This window comes from Epinephelus fuscoguttatus, linkage group LG13 (genome assembly GCF_011397635.1).
Source record: "Epinephelus fuscoguttatus linkage group LG13, E.fuscoguttatus.final_Chr_v1".
NCBI lineage: Eukaryota > Metazoa > Chordata > Actinopteri > Perciformes > Serranidae > Epinephelus > Epinephelus fuscoguttatus.
The window spans coordinates 28,409,257-28,425,210 of record NC_064764.1 but is presented as its reverse complement, the minus strand read 5'-3'; positions in this window follow the sequence as shown (position 1 = coordinate 28,425,210).

The window sequence follows — 15,954 nt, the reverse complement described above, 5'->3', positions numbered from 1 at the left end:
AGACTAAGCGTGCGGTCAAACATGAGCGAAATAAACACTGGTGAATATCCGCCTCCCATTAACCTCCATTCAATGCAAATAAAACATTTTCCTGTGGTGGCAAAGCAAATTTGCACCTCCACATCAGTTCAACTGGTGAAGGCACAGCCTCAACCAATGTGTGGAGGAGACATTGATTGTTGCCTTGTCTAACCAGCCAATATGATATAGACCCTTTTAGCGCCAACGTCACAATGACATCAGTTTGTTAGCTGGAGGCAAAACATGACTCGCCACCACAGGGCTGTAGGCTACATAGGAGTCTTAAAATGTTGTCTTGTGTTACTGGGAGCCAGAATAGAAGGAGTCATGGCTCAAAAGTCAAATGAACACATACCAGCTGCGATAAAAACAAAAACTTTGTAGCTTCGACAGCAAAACAAACTGGAAGAAACTATTCAAGTGTCATCCTCCTTTGTAAGATCGGCATAGTAATCAACCACAAAGCCAGCCCACCTTCAGCAATCTTGTCAAATCATCCATCCACTGAGTGCGAGCATACAGGTCGGCCAGTCTGGTCATGTTGATCAGTTTTTCCTTTTGAAGTAACACTCACGGTCCTGGAGAGTGAGTGACCTGACATGGTACTTCCATAAATTCAGTCTGACACTTTACACTAAAATGAGAGCCCCGTTGGTCAAAGAAACTGAGCATTATATTTCTATATGAATTATCTTCCTCCACTTTCTAATGTCTGTGGAAAATTGTTTTGCCTCCAGCTAAGCCCCACCCACCAAAATCATACTGTTTACTAACAGTAAAAGGGTCTGTTGACCTTGAAAAATACAAACTGCACTACATGAGAGATGCTGCCAGGCTGTCGGTGAGTCGGGGGACATGGAATGTAATAAAATTTTAAAAAATGTATGATTGTTGTATTTATTAGCAAGCTAGCTAACCTTAGCTAGCAAGGGAGGCAATAGTCACTGCAGTTGCACCTGTACCAGGAAGATGGGAGTGTAATGAGTAGACGATTCTGTCTGACGACATGCAGCAAAGGGCCACTGGTTGGAATCGAACTGGGGGCCGCTGCAGCACGGACAAAGCCTTTGTACATGTGGCGCCCGCTCTACAGGGTGAGCTAGTGGACACTCTGGCAATGTAGTTTTACACAATTTCACTCAGATAGGAGCAAACAGCATATTTTGGGGGGGACTGTTATTTTACTGAATATTCATGGTAGCAGCATAATGCATGTGGGATTGACTCAATAAACTACAGTGCTCATGTTCATTGTAATTTAGGAATATGTCACCCAGTGCACAATGTGGCTCTGGCTACACAGACAACACCTGCTAGTTGCATCAGTTCTTTTTCAGTTTGGGTCTTCACATGGGATGTGTTAGTGTGACACACTTACACCAGAGCACCATAATATAGAGCCTCTCATATTTTTGTCAATTATTTATTTTTGCCACAATTAGCGGCCTTTTATTCAGCCAGCGCCTCTTTGAGCTGATTCAGAAGTAACCTTGTCAAGCTGCCATCATAATTGGCCACAAATCCATGAGCAGGTGGTATATCCGAACTTTCTAGCCTTGCTGTTCAGCCTCAGCTGCTATTTCAATGTGCATACAGATTTATTTTCAGATATTCTACCTGGAATTCTCAGTTTTTACTTTGCATAGTGAGCCTTGCATACCAAACAGTGGAACACTGGACCACAAAAACAGGTCAGACTTTGGTTAATACCAAGTAACTCTCACGTGAGGCTGATATCTGTGCGCATTAACTCTTCTTGAAATTACGTTGTAAGCATTGTTTGAACAAAGCATTCACTCTGACATCTGATTGAGGCTTTAAAACGTGTCATATTTCAGCTTTATGAATCTAATCCTAGATTCTTTTATTACAAGAAGTTTTTTTCCAATTAAGCTTCTTCCTTTCTGCCCTTTCAAGTTCATCCATTGGCCTTGGTTAACTAGATAAATTGCTTTGGCACATCATTCTGCCTCTTCTTCACAGTTTATTTGTACCTGTATAATTTTCCTCTCTTTTCAGGGTGATGCTTTCTATACATGTTTGCTTTCGCCAAGGCCAAGGCCTCCACTAAATGCCAGTTGAGCTCGTTCAACTTCCTGGTTTTAGTAGACACTGTTGCTGAGCTACAGTACCTCAACTGGCATCATACTTGAATGTCTGCAAAGCATCTTTGCACTCTATTTTCTTTGAACCAATAAAGCCAGACTATTGACAGAAAGGATACATGGCCCAGATGAAAGGGTGGCAGAATTATGTCTTTATAGGAAATAATTAGGGCTGACCCCGGAAAGTCGAAGATTCAAATCATCAGTCAGAGAGTGTTTTTTTTTTCTTTTTCTGGAGGGTGTGCAGTGTACATCTGGGGATATCTTGGTCCCTAGAAGTAGCTGTTAAGAAGTTATCACAGCACGTGAAGTTGTTCTGTGTGCTCCGTGAAGATGTCTTTGATGGGTACAGACAGCTGCAGACACCGACTCAGGGTGAGACTGAGTGAGACGGAGGCAGCTGCCCAGAGGAGTAGAGGCTTTGCCCAGTCAGGCTTCAAGATACCGTTATTCTCTGTCTTTGCTTTAGAAAGAATGAATTTATAGCTCACAGCAACTTCATATAATACAGTCTCTGGATTTTGTTTGATATCTATGGTCAGCAAAAAATGTTGCTGCACATTTCTGATCCATCTTAAAGGGATAGTGCACCCAAAAATGAAAATTCAGCCATTATCTACTCACCCATATGCCGATGGAGGCTCAGGCGAAGTTTTAGAGTCCTCACATCCCTTGCGGAGATCGGCGGGTGGAGCGGCTAGCACACCTAATGGCTGACGGTGCCCCAGACTAACGTCCAACAACACAAAATTGAAACCACAAAATATCTCCAACATGCTCATCTGTAGTGATCCAAGTGTGCTGCAGCCCCGACATAAAAAGTTGTTTTGAAAAACGTCATATGAACTCTGTTTTTAGCCTCACTGTAGCCTGTAGCTGTGACTGCTTCTCTGTGCTCCGTGCTCACATGTGCGCGTGCGCGAGACCAGCGAAAGTATGAGCTTTACATTACGTGACACATGCACCGCAGGGGGAGACAACAGTAACCACAGTCGCTAAAAGATAATTTGCACTACGGTCTTTTAGCAAAGGACAGCCCAACATGTCTGAAGACTTTGAAACTGAGGAGGAACAGCATTTCTTTGTTGAGCCGTATTTGTTTGAGCCCGAGTATATGGACGGAACTACTGGACGAAGCAGCCGCCTCAGCTAATGAGCCTAACCCTCAGCCAGCTGCAGAATACCGGAGTTGAGCACTGGAAACCTGGTGGTGTAGTTGTTTCAAATGCAAAGCAGTGCCAACGGATGAGGAAAGTCTTTGCTGCTCAGACTGGGAATTGGCGATGCCTGCACTTGAGAATCTGGACATCAGTACTGACGAGACTGCTGCTTTTCAGAGACCGTGCATCACCGATCACCCTGAGCGCAGAGCACAGAGAAGCAGTCAGAGCTACAGGCTACAATGAGGCTAAAAACAGAGTTCAAGTGACGTTTTTCAAAACAACTTTTTATGCTGGGGCTTCAGGACACTTGGATCACTACGGATGAGAACGTTGGAGATACTTTGGATTTTTGTGTTCTTGGACGTTAGTCTGGGGCGCTGTCTGCCATTAGGTGTGCTAGCCGCTCCCCCCACCGATCTCCACAAGGGATGTGAGGACTCTAAAACTTCACCAGGGCCTCTGTCGGCATATGGGTGAGTAGATAATGGCTGAATTTTCATTTTGGGTGCACTATCCCTTTAAGCATTAGCTTGGAGGGCTAACTTTGCTTGTTTACCACATCACGAATGTCCCTGTAACTTGAACGCTGAACCCTGTTCAAATATCGAACAGTTCAATAGTGTTGGAACAAATAGTCAATCATTTGTATGGAGCAGCCAAATCTGATTTGACTGACAAAATTCTGAGTCACTTACAGCCCTATAAATAATTAAGTGTAACTTTAAAACTGCCTCCCAGCAGTCAAGGCTGGATTACAAACTAGGCAACCCAGACTCTTGGGTGGCCCAAAGGTTCACAATTAGTTGTGATAATTAGTTTGATGCTGAAGTAAAACATAAACTGATATAATAGGAGCCTTAGGGTGACGCCTTAAAGGGATAGTTTGGTGTATTACATACAGTAGATGTTGGTCAGTACGCTTCCAGCTTGGAGAAGCAGGCAGGAATACCACCACGAGACTTACCAATGTAATGCTGTGGATGGGGGGGAAGCAGCAAAATGTATTTCTCTATATACATATATTGATCATATATTGGAGTTATGATATGTTGCGTGTGAAATAGGGTATGGTGAATGTGCTAGGAAAGGTAATATCAGCACGGTCACTACCTGGAGCTTGCATAAACGGAGCCTGGGTTTGTTGAAGGTGGCACTGCTGTTTGGGCTGAGAAAGCCATGTGTAATGTAAGGAAAAGGAGGTTGTTGGGTTGGTGCAGGGAGCAGTGAGAGCTGGCACTAGGTCTCTGGCGTCTCTGGGACACCAGAGATCACTGTCTAGCCTCCTGGAGGTGTCATGGGACTAGACGAAAACAGTGGTGAAAGGAAATTCCCACCTGATGACCCCAAAGATGTGTTAGTTATCACTGCTCACTGGTCTGTATAGTTAAGCCTTGCCATAATAGCTTATCATAGGGCTTAGGAGGTTATTCACCAAGCGCTGATCCGTTATCTAGAGCGCAAATTTCTTGTGTTTGTTTGAATTCAGCCACCTACAAAAATGCCCACCTGTCAGACAGCCCTATCCGGGGAACTGAACTACAAGTAAGACTTTACTTAGGGTGCTTTCACACCTGCCCTGTTTGGTTCACTTCAATCAAACTCAAGTTCATTTGCCCCCTCAGTGCGGTTCATTGGGGCAGGTGTGAACACAGCAATCACACTCGCGTGCGCATCCAAAACAGCCGAACCAAGACCTTCTTGAAGAGGTGGTCTCAGTCCGGTTACAAACAAACTCTGGTGCGGTTCGTTTGTGGTGAGAACGTGTTCCGACCTGGATCTGAACCAACTGCAGTCACATGACACATTGTCTGGGTTAAACATGAGCATGTTACAGTCCTGGAGGATTATTAATGTGCACCTCCTCCTGTACTGCCTTAATATGCACATTCAGCACATCCAATGCATCAAAACATTGTTTTCTAGTTGGAGCCGCGCCTTGTTTTCAAACTGTATGCTTTGACTAAAATGAACAATGACAGCAATATAGTCCACGATGAGCAGCGCTAAAATCAACCTGCGTAGTTGTCCCTCCATTGTGACATTAGAAAGTGCCACATTTAGAGGCCGTTTACATGTGCACGGTGATTTTGATAAACGGAGACATCTTCCTTCGTTTGTGCCCTTCGTTTACACGCAAACGGAGATTTCTCCTCTGTAAACGAGTCTTTCTAAAAACTCCGGCCAGAGTGGAGATTTTGGAAAACTCCGGTTGCGCGTTTGCATGTAAACTGAGATAAACGGAGATAAACGGAGATAAACGGAGTTATAGGTAGCCGACATCACAGTATGCGCCGGAACTTGCGCCTGCGTCAAAAGTGCGACCTATGTTGCTATGGTGACAATGGATACATGGAAGGCTTGAGCTTCTCGTTACACTGCCACCTACAGGTTTGGCATGCTCTTGTGTATATATACACGGGTAAGTGTAAACGAAGATCTTTTTGAAAACGGAGACAGTGAAATGTCCGTTTATGAAAATAGCCGGCCACGTGTAAACAGCCTCTTATCTTACAACGATTCGTTTACTTCCTGGATTTTACCTGCATGAAAATTCTGACCAATCAAGAGCCACTTTCTCACCCAAAGCATCTGATCTGGTCCGCTTGTAAATGCTGCCGTGAGAACACGAACCAACTCAACTTTGTAACAAAATTGGTCCCTGATTCGAACCAAAGCAAGAGAACTCTAGGTCTAAAAGCACCCTTAGTTAACTTAACTCGTATACCCTCTTCTACGCCAGACTCTATTGACAAAACAGTGATTTTACCTCGCTGAACACAAGAGCTGCTGGTCAACCGCTACATTGATTGGTTTGTTTGTGTTATTGTGTGACTCGTATTTAAAGGGTTAGCTTGGACTCACCAACGTTACAATAATAACACAAACTAATTGATAGAGACAGTGGTAGACCAACAACTACTGTGTCCACAAGGTACTGTTTCTGTCAATGGAATCTGGTGGCTTTGAAGACAGTGATATAATGGCTTCATTTTCCCATTGGAAATCACTGTCTACACTACATGCACTTAAATTGTCATTGATTTTTTTTTTTTTTTTTTTTTTTTTTTAAGGTGGATAAAATACCTTGTGCTGACGGTCATTTACAGCAGGTAATACACTGACCATGACTAAGTAACTCATACAACCCCACTTCAAAAAATCCAAACTATCCCTTAAAGCCTAGTATTTTGTAGAGAGGCTAAAATCTAGTTGTGTGAGGTCTGAATTATTTATTGTGCTTACGTGTTGTTATTTCTAAATAAATGTAAGTGTAATAAAACTGCTAACTGTTGCATACACAATGCACAGAGGATGGGAGAAATGGGGGCCAATCACAGCTCATAGCTCGTTTTTTTTCCTTCAGCAGATTAATTCGGCCCTGCCAACTGTATGCGAGTTCTCACAATGGTCGATCGTATGTCTCTGTCTCTCTTCAGTTACCTTTTGCATAAATGATAACTTTCACTAAAATCCTTGAGTTCCAAACACTGACTTCTCTTTACTGTTTGGCTCATTATGTGCCTCTTTTCATACAGTATTTCAGCATTATACCACCTGGTGAACTTTAGTAACGTGGAGAAGTTATCATTCTAACTACCTCCTCTATTATCTCTAACTTACATTGTAATGCACTTACAAATGTGATTGTAAAGGCTCAGCATTTGCCTCAAGAGGTGAGATCCTGTACATTTCCCCATTTTATTTAAGCCCATTAACCTTGAGCTTTTCATGATGCTACTAAAATATTTTTTACTTCCTTACAGCTTTTACCCGAGACAGTGAAATACAGAGTTTTTATTAATGCTTAGATACAGTTTTGTGTTTTCGAGCTCAAAACACCTGAACTTGTGTGCGATCTTCAGTTCGGATCTTTATTCCAGAAGGATTTTTCTTTTGAACGAAGGCAGAACAAGAAAAGAAAAAAAAACACAATAAGACCATTGAAATACTAAAGGTGCTGGTGGTGTGCTGTCTTTGCAATATGGAGTACAATTAAAGGTTCATGGAGAAAAAGCAATGAAAACTGCAGTTACAACTGTAGGAATAATTTATTGAAGGTTGGATAAAGGGAAACCAGAACATGTTGGACTTAATTTTCAGAAAACCTTTGTCTCTGACCTGAGCGGAGGATGGTTGACACTTGCATTCATGGATTTATTTTTCTGCGTAATTTGCCAGCTAGAACTGTCTGACAAAGACAGTTGTTACTCACCATAATGACAATGTTGCCCAGTTGATTCTTGTCTCGTACATCTAAAGGGACAGCTCACTCCAGAATCACATATTTTTCCTGTTACCTGTAGTGCTATTTATCAGTCTCGATTGCTTTGGTGTGAGTTGCAGAGTGTTGGAGATATCGGCTGTAGAGATGTCTGCCTTCTCTTGAATATAATGGAACTAGATGGCACTCAGCTTGTGTTGTTCAAAGCGCCCCCAAAAATACATTTGAAAAACTCAACACATGTCTCTTTCCAGAAATCATGACCCGGTTACTCCAGATAATCCACAGACCTTGTTTTGAGCAGTTTCATGTAGGAACTATTTCCATTCTACTGAACCCCACCCCCTATCCGCTAACAACAGCTAACATTACAGCTCAGCCAACGAGGATGCCATTCATGTTTACATCTCACGCTGTCATAAGCATGAGCCTCTTGTCCATGAGTAGGGTTGCAGTGATATATCGGTTTCAAGGTACACCATGTTAGAAAAGTTGACACTTAGCGTACCGTGTACATTTACTTATCTACGATATTGAAAAAAAAAATGCAAATGGACGTTGAATCTCCCTTTTTATTTATATATATATATAGAGAGAGAGAGAGAGAGAGAGAGACTTTTTATTACGGATGCACCGAATATTCGGTAACTGAATATATTCGGCCGAATATTGCAAAAAAACACACATTTGGTATTCGGTGGAATAAGTTAAAAGCAAGGCCAAATAATAGCGGCGTGTTTTGATAACGCAGTCAAACAGCATGCCGTGACGGGTGGAATAAAATGTCGGCAGTGTGGCGATCCGTCCGACACTGCACTCGCATTTGCGACTAAAAATAGTTTTGAGCGAGCAAAATAGGCTTAAATCATTCAGCACGCTGTGCGAGCAGCCTACAGATTTCAACCAGCAGCAGAAACGAAAGGCGAATCCCACCGATTGTGGGTTGAACGGGGGTCACAGACACACACAGTAATGTATTCCTGTCAGTTACGGCAGCCATCGGTTTACCGGGTGACGGACAAGTCGGCTCCAATAATGTCCTCTTCTTGGCGTCATGACTGCCCAGAAGTACCTGAACAGCTGAGCCAGCTGAACACAGGTATGTGACGTGTTAGAGAAGAAACGAGCCGTTCACGGCCCACAAACCTTACCGCACTTTAGGGACTGTTCTTAACTTATGAAGGGACTGTCAGGGGAGGAGGGTGGCTGGTTGATTCTTATTTTATTTATTTATTTTATTTTGACCCCCCCTATGTTCATCACTGATTGATGCTGTTTTTGAAGTATGAATAAGTCAATAAGTAATTTATTCCATTGAAATATCATTGATGTATTATAGAAAAGTGATTTATCTTTTTATAAATGACAAAAGGCACATCTGCCTCATTTTCGCTGTGGTATCGTGATACTACTCAGAACCATGATATTTTCATTGGTATCGCACAGTGGGTCCCAATTTTGGTACCGTGACAACACTAATCTGGAGGGGGTTCATCTGCAAAAACTAATGAAAAACTAAACAGTGATATTCAGTACTCGGTATTTGGACAAGCGTTTAATAATATTCAGCTTCAGCTTCGGCCACAAATTTTCATTTCGGTGCATCCCTACTTTTTATACGTATTTCTGTTAACAAAATGGCTTCAAGTTTCAGTTAAAGTAATAAAATGTTTGTTTAACCAACAATAACCCTTCCGTTTTCATTCCTTTAAGTGTCATTCTGACTGATAATAAGATTAAAGTCTGTAATACTGTGAAGCCACAATATTTTTTGAGACAGTTATCATACTGTGAGTAACCAGGTCATGATTTCTAGAAAGAGACATTGCTGTTGAGTTTTTTACAAAAATTTGGTCGCGCATCTGTCAGTCAGCAGCTAGTCTTACAAACTACTGGACCAAGCAGCCTGATATTTGTGTGCACATTTATGACTGTGTGATCAATGGCCTCTTGTGGTTGCGGTAATTTGCCAATTCACAGGTTGAAAAACCTGTTTTGACTCCTCTTAACCCTCTGGTTGGGGGCACAAGTTTTCCAAAACTCGGCGTGGCTAAAAACAGCAAGTCTTATCTGCCAGTATCGGCCACAGTGTGACCTATTTCGTGGCTCAGAACTGACATCCATAGAAAAGTTTGGTCTCACTTAGAACCGGAGCATCTGCAGAATAATTCCATACTTAATTTGCTATGATCCACCAGAGTTAGGCATGACATGAGTTGAATTAATTACCTTCTTTTTTTCCCTTCTCCGCCATCTTGACTGTAGGAGAGCCTGGAGGGAGAGCCTGGCGGGACCGCGGCCCGGCTGAGACATTTTTAGTCCATCTTCCGCACAGTGTCATATCACATCAGGAGCATTAGAGAAGCGTGTTTTGCCTTCCTGATTTTGTAGAGTCGCAGATTTTGTTGATTTGGTCATTTTTCCATGATATTTGTGCTTCCACCATAGGAAAGTAACCACACAGTTAAAATGGTTGTGTTTTGCCTGTTTTAATTGTGTTTATTGATATTTCCTACTTTGTTGTGCTGTAGCCCAGAAACAAAGCTAATTCCATTCAAACTCCAGTTATGAGCGACATGGATCAAAGATTTGTGGCTCTGTTTCATCCTCATAATAATATTGGATCCTTTGAAACACGCTGCGGCATGTGTGCTGGAATTACAAGAATTGTCTAGAGTGGCTGCGATCAGTCTGGGCAGCTGGAACGCAGCTGCCTGGCAGAGATCTGCACTCTACTGACTGTACTTTTCAAGTTAAATGGGGGTTTTTTTCACCACAAGCCAAGTGCCATCTAGTTCCATTATATTAGAGAGAAGGCAGACATCTATACGGCAGATATCTCCAACACTCAGTAACTCGCACCAAAACAGCCTAAGTTGATAAATAGAACTACAGGTAAAAGGAAAAATATGTGTTTCTGATTTGGGGTGAACTGTCCCTTTAAAAATGCCCTACCAACAAATCGCTAAGGGTGCTTTCAGACCTAGAGTTGGCTTGCATTGGTCTGAACCAGAGCAGAGTACATTTGCAAGTCAAAGCATACAGTTTGAAAACGAGGCGCGGCTCCAACTAGAAAACAATGTTTTGATGCATTGGATGTGCTGAATGTGCATATTAAGGCAGTACAGGAGGAGGTGCACATTAATAATCCTCCAGGACTGTAACATGCTCATGTTTAACCCAAACAATGTGTCATGTGACTGCAGCTGGTTCAGATCCAGGTCAGAGCATGTTCTCACCACAAACGAACCGCACCAGAGTTCGTATGTAACCGGAATGAGACCACCTCTTCAAGAAGGTCTTGGTCCAGTTGTTTTGGATGCGCACCTGAGTGTAACTGCTGTTTTCACACCTGCACAAATGAACCGCACCGAGGGGGCAAACGAACTTGAGTTGCATTGAAGTGAACCAAACAGGGCAGGTGTGAAATCACCTTAAGAAGGTCAGTACTGAATGAATAAATCTCTAAAATAACGCTGTCAATTATTAGCCAACATTGAAAACATCATGCTTTACAGAAAGTCCAAATGTGGCTGTGAAGAATTATGAAGTCAAATTTGTTCATAAAGGTTTTGTAAGGAAGACATGCAACATGATTTACAGTGTGCAAATAGAATAAAGATATAAAAATGAGTGACAGTACCAACAGATAAAAGAACAAGCGTGTCACAAACTGTGTCCATCTGTCACTACACACAAAAAGACCTGAAAACAAAGAATTAGTATAGTTCTGAAAATATTTCACACTCATGCTTTACCCACTTTGCAGAAGCATTTAAGACCAACAAGGTCCCAGAGATCAATATAGTGTTCACAGTTATACCCTTATAGTACAGAAGAATTAACATGTGAGTGAATAAAAGTATGTTTTTCCATCCAGCTGCTATCCACAGTCACATGGGTCCTGTGTGCAGTGATATATAGTCATGCATTACCACATTATGTTCCCCTGCTCTTTGAGCGCCAGATCCTGCTGCCCCGCTGTCTCTCAAGGTCTTTCTCTGTCTGCTCTAGCTTAGCCAAGGTCACCCGCGCCGCTGCAGGCTCCCTGCAACCTTGAGCGGCTAACTGACCGGGAAATGTGTGTTCTCCCGTTAAACCACCTACGTGTCCCAGTGTCAATCAGCCAGATACAGAGCAGGGGCTGTCATGAAATGTTCCAGCATGCTGCCAGCTGGACATTAGGTCACTCCAGTAGATGTAATCTGAAAAAAGAAGGGGCTGAAGGCCGTCCAAGAAATTAGTAAAAAGAGCTCAGCTTCTGGACATAATTGAATTAAGTGCCTGGACACACCAACTGTAAATGCTTCCACTTGTGTGGTATTAGTGTGTGTGAGAACTATACATCAATTTCTTTATGGGCAAACTAATATGTGAGTTCAAATTTCAAAAAATGGACGAATGCGCATGTGTGTGCGTGCGTGTATCTATGTCTAATCTGGTAAAGAGCTCAAAGGATCTCGACTATCAATAGATCTTGAAAAATTTTTGATAGAGGTTTTTGAATCACACAGCCACAAAGGAGGAAAAAAAATATAAGTAAACAGTATATGACTGTTCCAATTAACAAGGCTACATACTAAAAGCTTTTTAAATAAAGGCAAGCCACAGAGTGCTACAGAGCATTAAAGCCACAATAGTGAGAGTGTATCTGGGACCTTGGCTTTGATATGAAATCTTGTGGCCTTGCCTTTACCGCCCTCCATGTTAAAAGCTCTTTGTGACAAGGAAATTACTTTATGAACCTCTGAAAGACGCTCCAACACTTCAGCCTCCCTGTTAGTTTCATTGCAAGACCATGAGAGAAGTGTGTGTGTGTGTTTTTTCTCTTTTCCATTTTTTAAATCGCTGCAGCTTGCTGTTGGTTTTTAGTCTTCGTCCCTGCTCTCATTTCATGGCTTCTCCTTCATTTTTGACCTTAGTTTCACTTTTTCTTAAAAAGAAAAACTATTGCTAATTACAGAAAATTTTAAAAAATTCTTCTTTGCCCTTCTTTTTTTGTTGTATTCGCACCCAAATAAATAAACCCCAGCGAGATATTTGTTAAGCTTTTGACGCGGAAAGGTAAATAATTTGTGTTCATTTGGTGAGGTTTGTGAATAAATCTGTGTGTGTGAGGGAGTGCAGTGTGTAGCTTTTCCCTCAGCCCTGTAAACAATTCGTAACGTCTGCTTGAACAAGAGGTCTGTTTTTCATTTTTCCAGGGTCTGTGGAAATCAGTTTGTTTGAATATGCTCACACTGCTGGGCTTGGCATCGGGAGAATCATATTTATATGTGAGTGTGTTTTTGTTTAGGTCTGTGAGGATTCGGTTCCTTTAACATGTACCTGGAATGTTCGAGCCGGATAGAAGCAGAAATACCAAACATGTGTCTCTGCGGCCTTGAGACTTCACAGGGCTCCGACTGCGGCGCTCAGCTCGGTAAACACAGTTTCCTCCTGTGGCTCTCTGTTTGGACAGGAAACAAGGAAGCTGATCAAACACTGGCTCAGAAGGCCACGGCTGCGCTGAGCTGGAATGGAGTTGCGGGTCTCTCAAAGCACTTTGAATAGAGGGGAAACGTGAAAAATAACATGTCACCTTTAGTGTGCAAATCCGTCGGTGTGCGGCCCTGCTGAGTCTCTCATTTGTGCAATATTTTCCCAAAATAAATCATGCAGCGTAGATAACCTTATCTCAAGCCTGTATTTTGTTTACACAGTGCAGGAACCAGTATCACAGACACAGTGTAAAATTAGGTGTTAGTGCCCGACTGCCTGCGCACTACAGATTTACAGCCTATTCCTGATGACATCATAGATTAGCAGGGGGCAGATGATAGGAGGCATTAGCTGGATGGATAGATGTTGGGTGAGGGAGGAGGGTAGACAGAGAGGAGGAGGAATAAGATAAAAAAAAAAAAAAGAGGAGTAGAAGGTGTGTGTCACAGTCATTAGGGTTAATAAGTTAGGTGATAATGCTTCCCCCTTGTGACTGTTTATGAAACTGCAGACTTTGCATCAACTCATGATGGCTTCTTTATGAAAACAAAAAAATGACCTGCAAGTTTAGATGTGAGGAATATATCTTTGGGCACAGAAATATATGTTTATAAGCACATGATTTATTTATTGCATACTCACCTTCACCTTCTCCCTTTTGTTCTAGTGCACGATTGCGTCAGGCTTTGTACTGAACTTCTCAGCTGTGTGATCAACAAACATGTCAGTACTCAGCATAAAAACATAAACTTAAAGGGTCACTCCAGACATGTTCTAGAAGGTATAAAAAACAATCTTGCCTGGGCCCAGACCTTTGAATCCGCCCACTTCACCAAATTCAAGACTGATTCGTCTGACTTCGTGACATGAAACAGCAGTTTCTCGGTTGATCCAACGGGTACTGCGAGGGGACTTTATTAGCCAGTCACCACCAGGGGCGGGTCTAGTGTTGTCAAAATTGTCACTAATTTTCCCTAGTACTTACATTATCAATACTACTTGTCTTGCTCTCTCTTCTCTTTAACGGTGAGTTGACCTACACACTGCTGCAGGGCATCCATAGCCTCACCTCTTCTCACTCACTGTGCCGACTTCTCGTCATTCATCTCATTTGCCTCAGTTGTGTAGACTTTTGCGAAATGGTTTTGTCTTGTTTTTTTTTACTTGCACTTTATTGCATTTTAAATATGGGACTCAGAGGCTTTTGAATATATGCACTACCATTAGAATATTGTTTCATTACTACCAGGGGCGAAAATCCCATTTCATAGTTGGGGGGGACAAGGAAAAAAAGTTGTAGCCTGTCTTTTATATAGCATCTTTTACCGCAGTTTGACGCTTTAATCTTCTTTCTATCTCGCAGGCAGAGTGAATGTCTATACTTATGAGAAATGGCTTAACAACTAAACATTTCCTGCAATTAATCTGAACTGGTTTATAAACAGTGTGCTGTGAGATCTACCGCTGTGCACCTCACAACCGTGCGTAATAGTCGCACGTAATGACTGCTCCTCATCTGCACGTCTTTGATGTTTGTCTCACCGACAGGTGGAGAGCCTACAGACAGGTACCCATAGCTACCAGCTGCTGCGCCACAACAGCGCGTAATAGTTGCACGTAATGACCGCTCCTCAGTTAAACTGTACATCTTTCACGTTTGTCTCACTGACAGGTGGAGAGTCGACAGACAGGTACCCATTAGCTACACTCCGCCACAACCGTGCGTAATAGTCGCGCATAATGACCGCTCCTTGTCGGTTAGACCGCACCAGGGGTCGCTTTAACCGGATATTCTCGGTAATTGACCGTTTTTTTACAACAATGACCGGAAAATTTGAAGGCCGTCAGTCATTTGACCGGTTGCAATTACTACCCCTGCCCACTTGGCGGTGGAGTGCACAGTCAGTGGTTTAAGTGGCTTTTCACACTGCAGAGAAAAAGTCATTCATCTGCTTCATGTAGCGTTGTTAACATAACGGCCTGGACACACCAGATGCGTTAGTGCCGCAGAAGTCCTGCGAGTATACTCGCAGGCGCTTGACTGTCCACACAGGCAGCGCATTTCTCCTGCACTCTCCGTGCCGGTTAAACATCAACTCCACTCGTCTGTTCCCGTCAGTACTCATTTTTTCACTTCAACAGGTCATTTTAAACATGGGTAAGTCCATATTTTAATCGTTTTTTATAACGTAATAAGTTAATGACAATTTGTCATTGCATGTCCATGTATTGAGCATGTTGGATTAACACTGAATGAATAGGGCATATTGTTCTGACCATTTTATTGATGTAGTTATGTCTGTAGGCTCAGTGACACAAAATTAAAATTGTAATGAAGTGATTAGGGTATATGTGTTCGATTATGCACTGTTGTGTTATTTTATTTTGAAAATTGGCCGGATTCTCTCGTCTTTTCTGTGTCCGACTTCCTGTTTGGTACGATCCGCTCTATCCAGTTTGACAGAAGCACTCGCGGCTCGCATGTAGACCAGACACCGAACTGAAGCACTGCGGTATGTGGATGTCTGTTCATCTTTTCGTTCATGTCCTTATTAATGCACGCTTTATAACTTGCTTGTTGGATTTATTAAAAGCGAATGAATGAAAACTAAATGTCTTTGAATATCTTTATTATCAATTAAAAACAAAAATTAAAATGACAGGTAAAAATAGATTATGACCGGATTTTTACGACCCTGTTGGTCAAAATGACCGGCGACGAAAAAGTCTAGTGCAACCTCTGGACTGCACGTCATTCATGTTTGTCTCACTGACAGGTGGAGAGCCCACAGACAGGTACCCATTAGCTACGAGGCACTGCGCCACTGACTGCTCTGTCCTGTCCTCTCCCTCTTCTTTCTCTCCTGTCCTCTCTGACTATCACTAAACTCTGAGCTTAATCATTAGCTTTTAGCTTAGCAGCACTTGTAATTGAGTAGGCTTTTGAACAATGCAGGAGAAA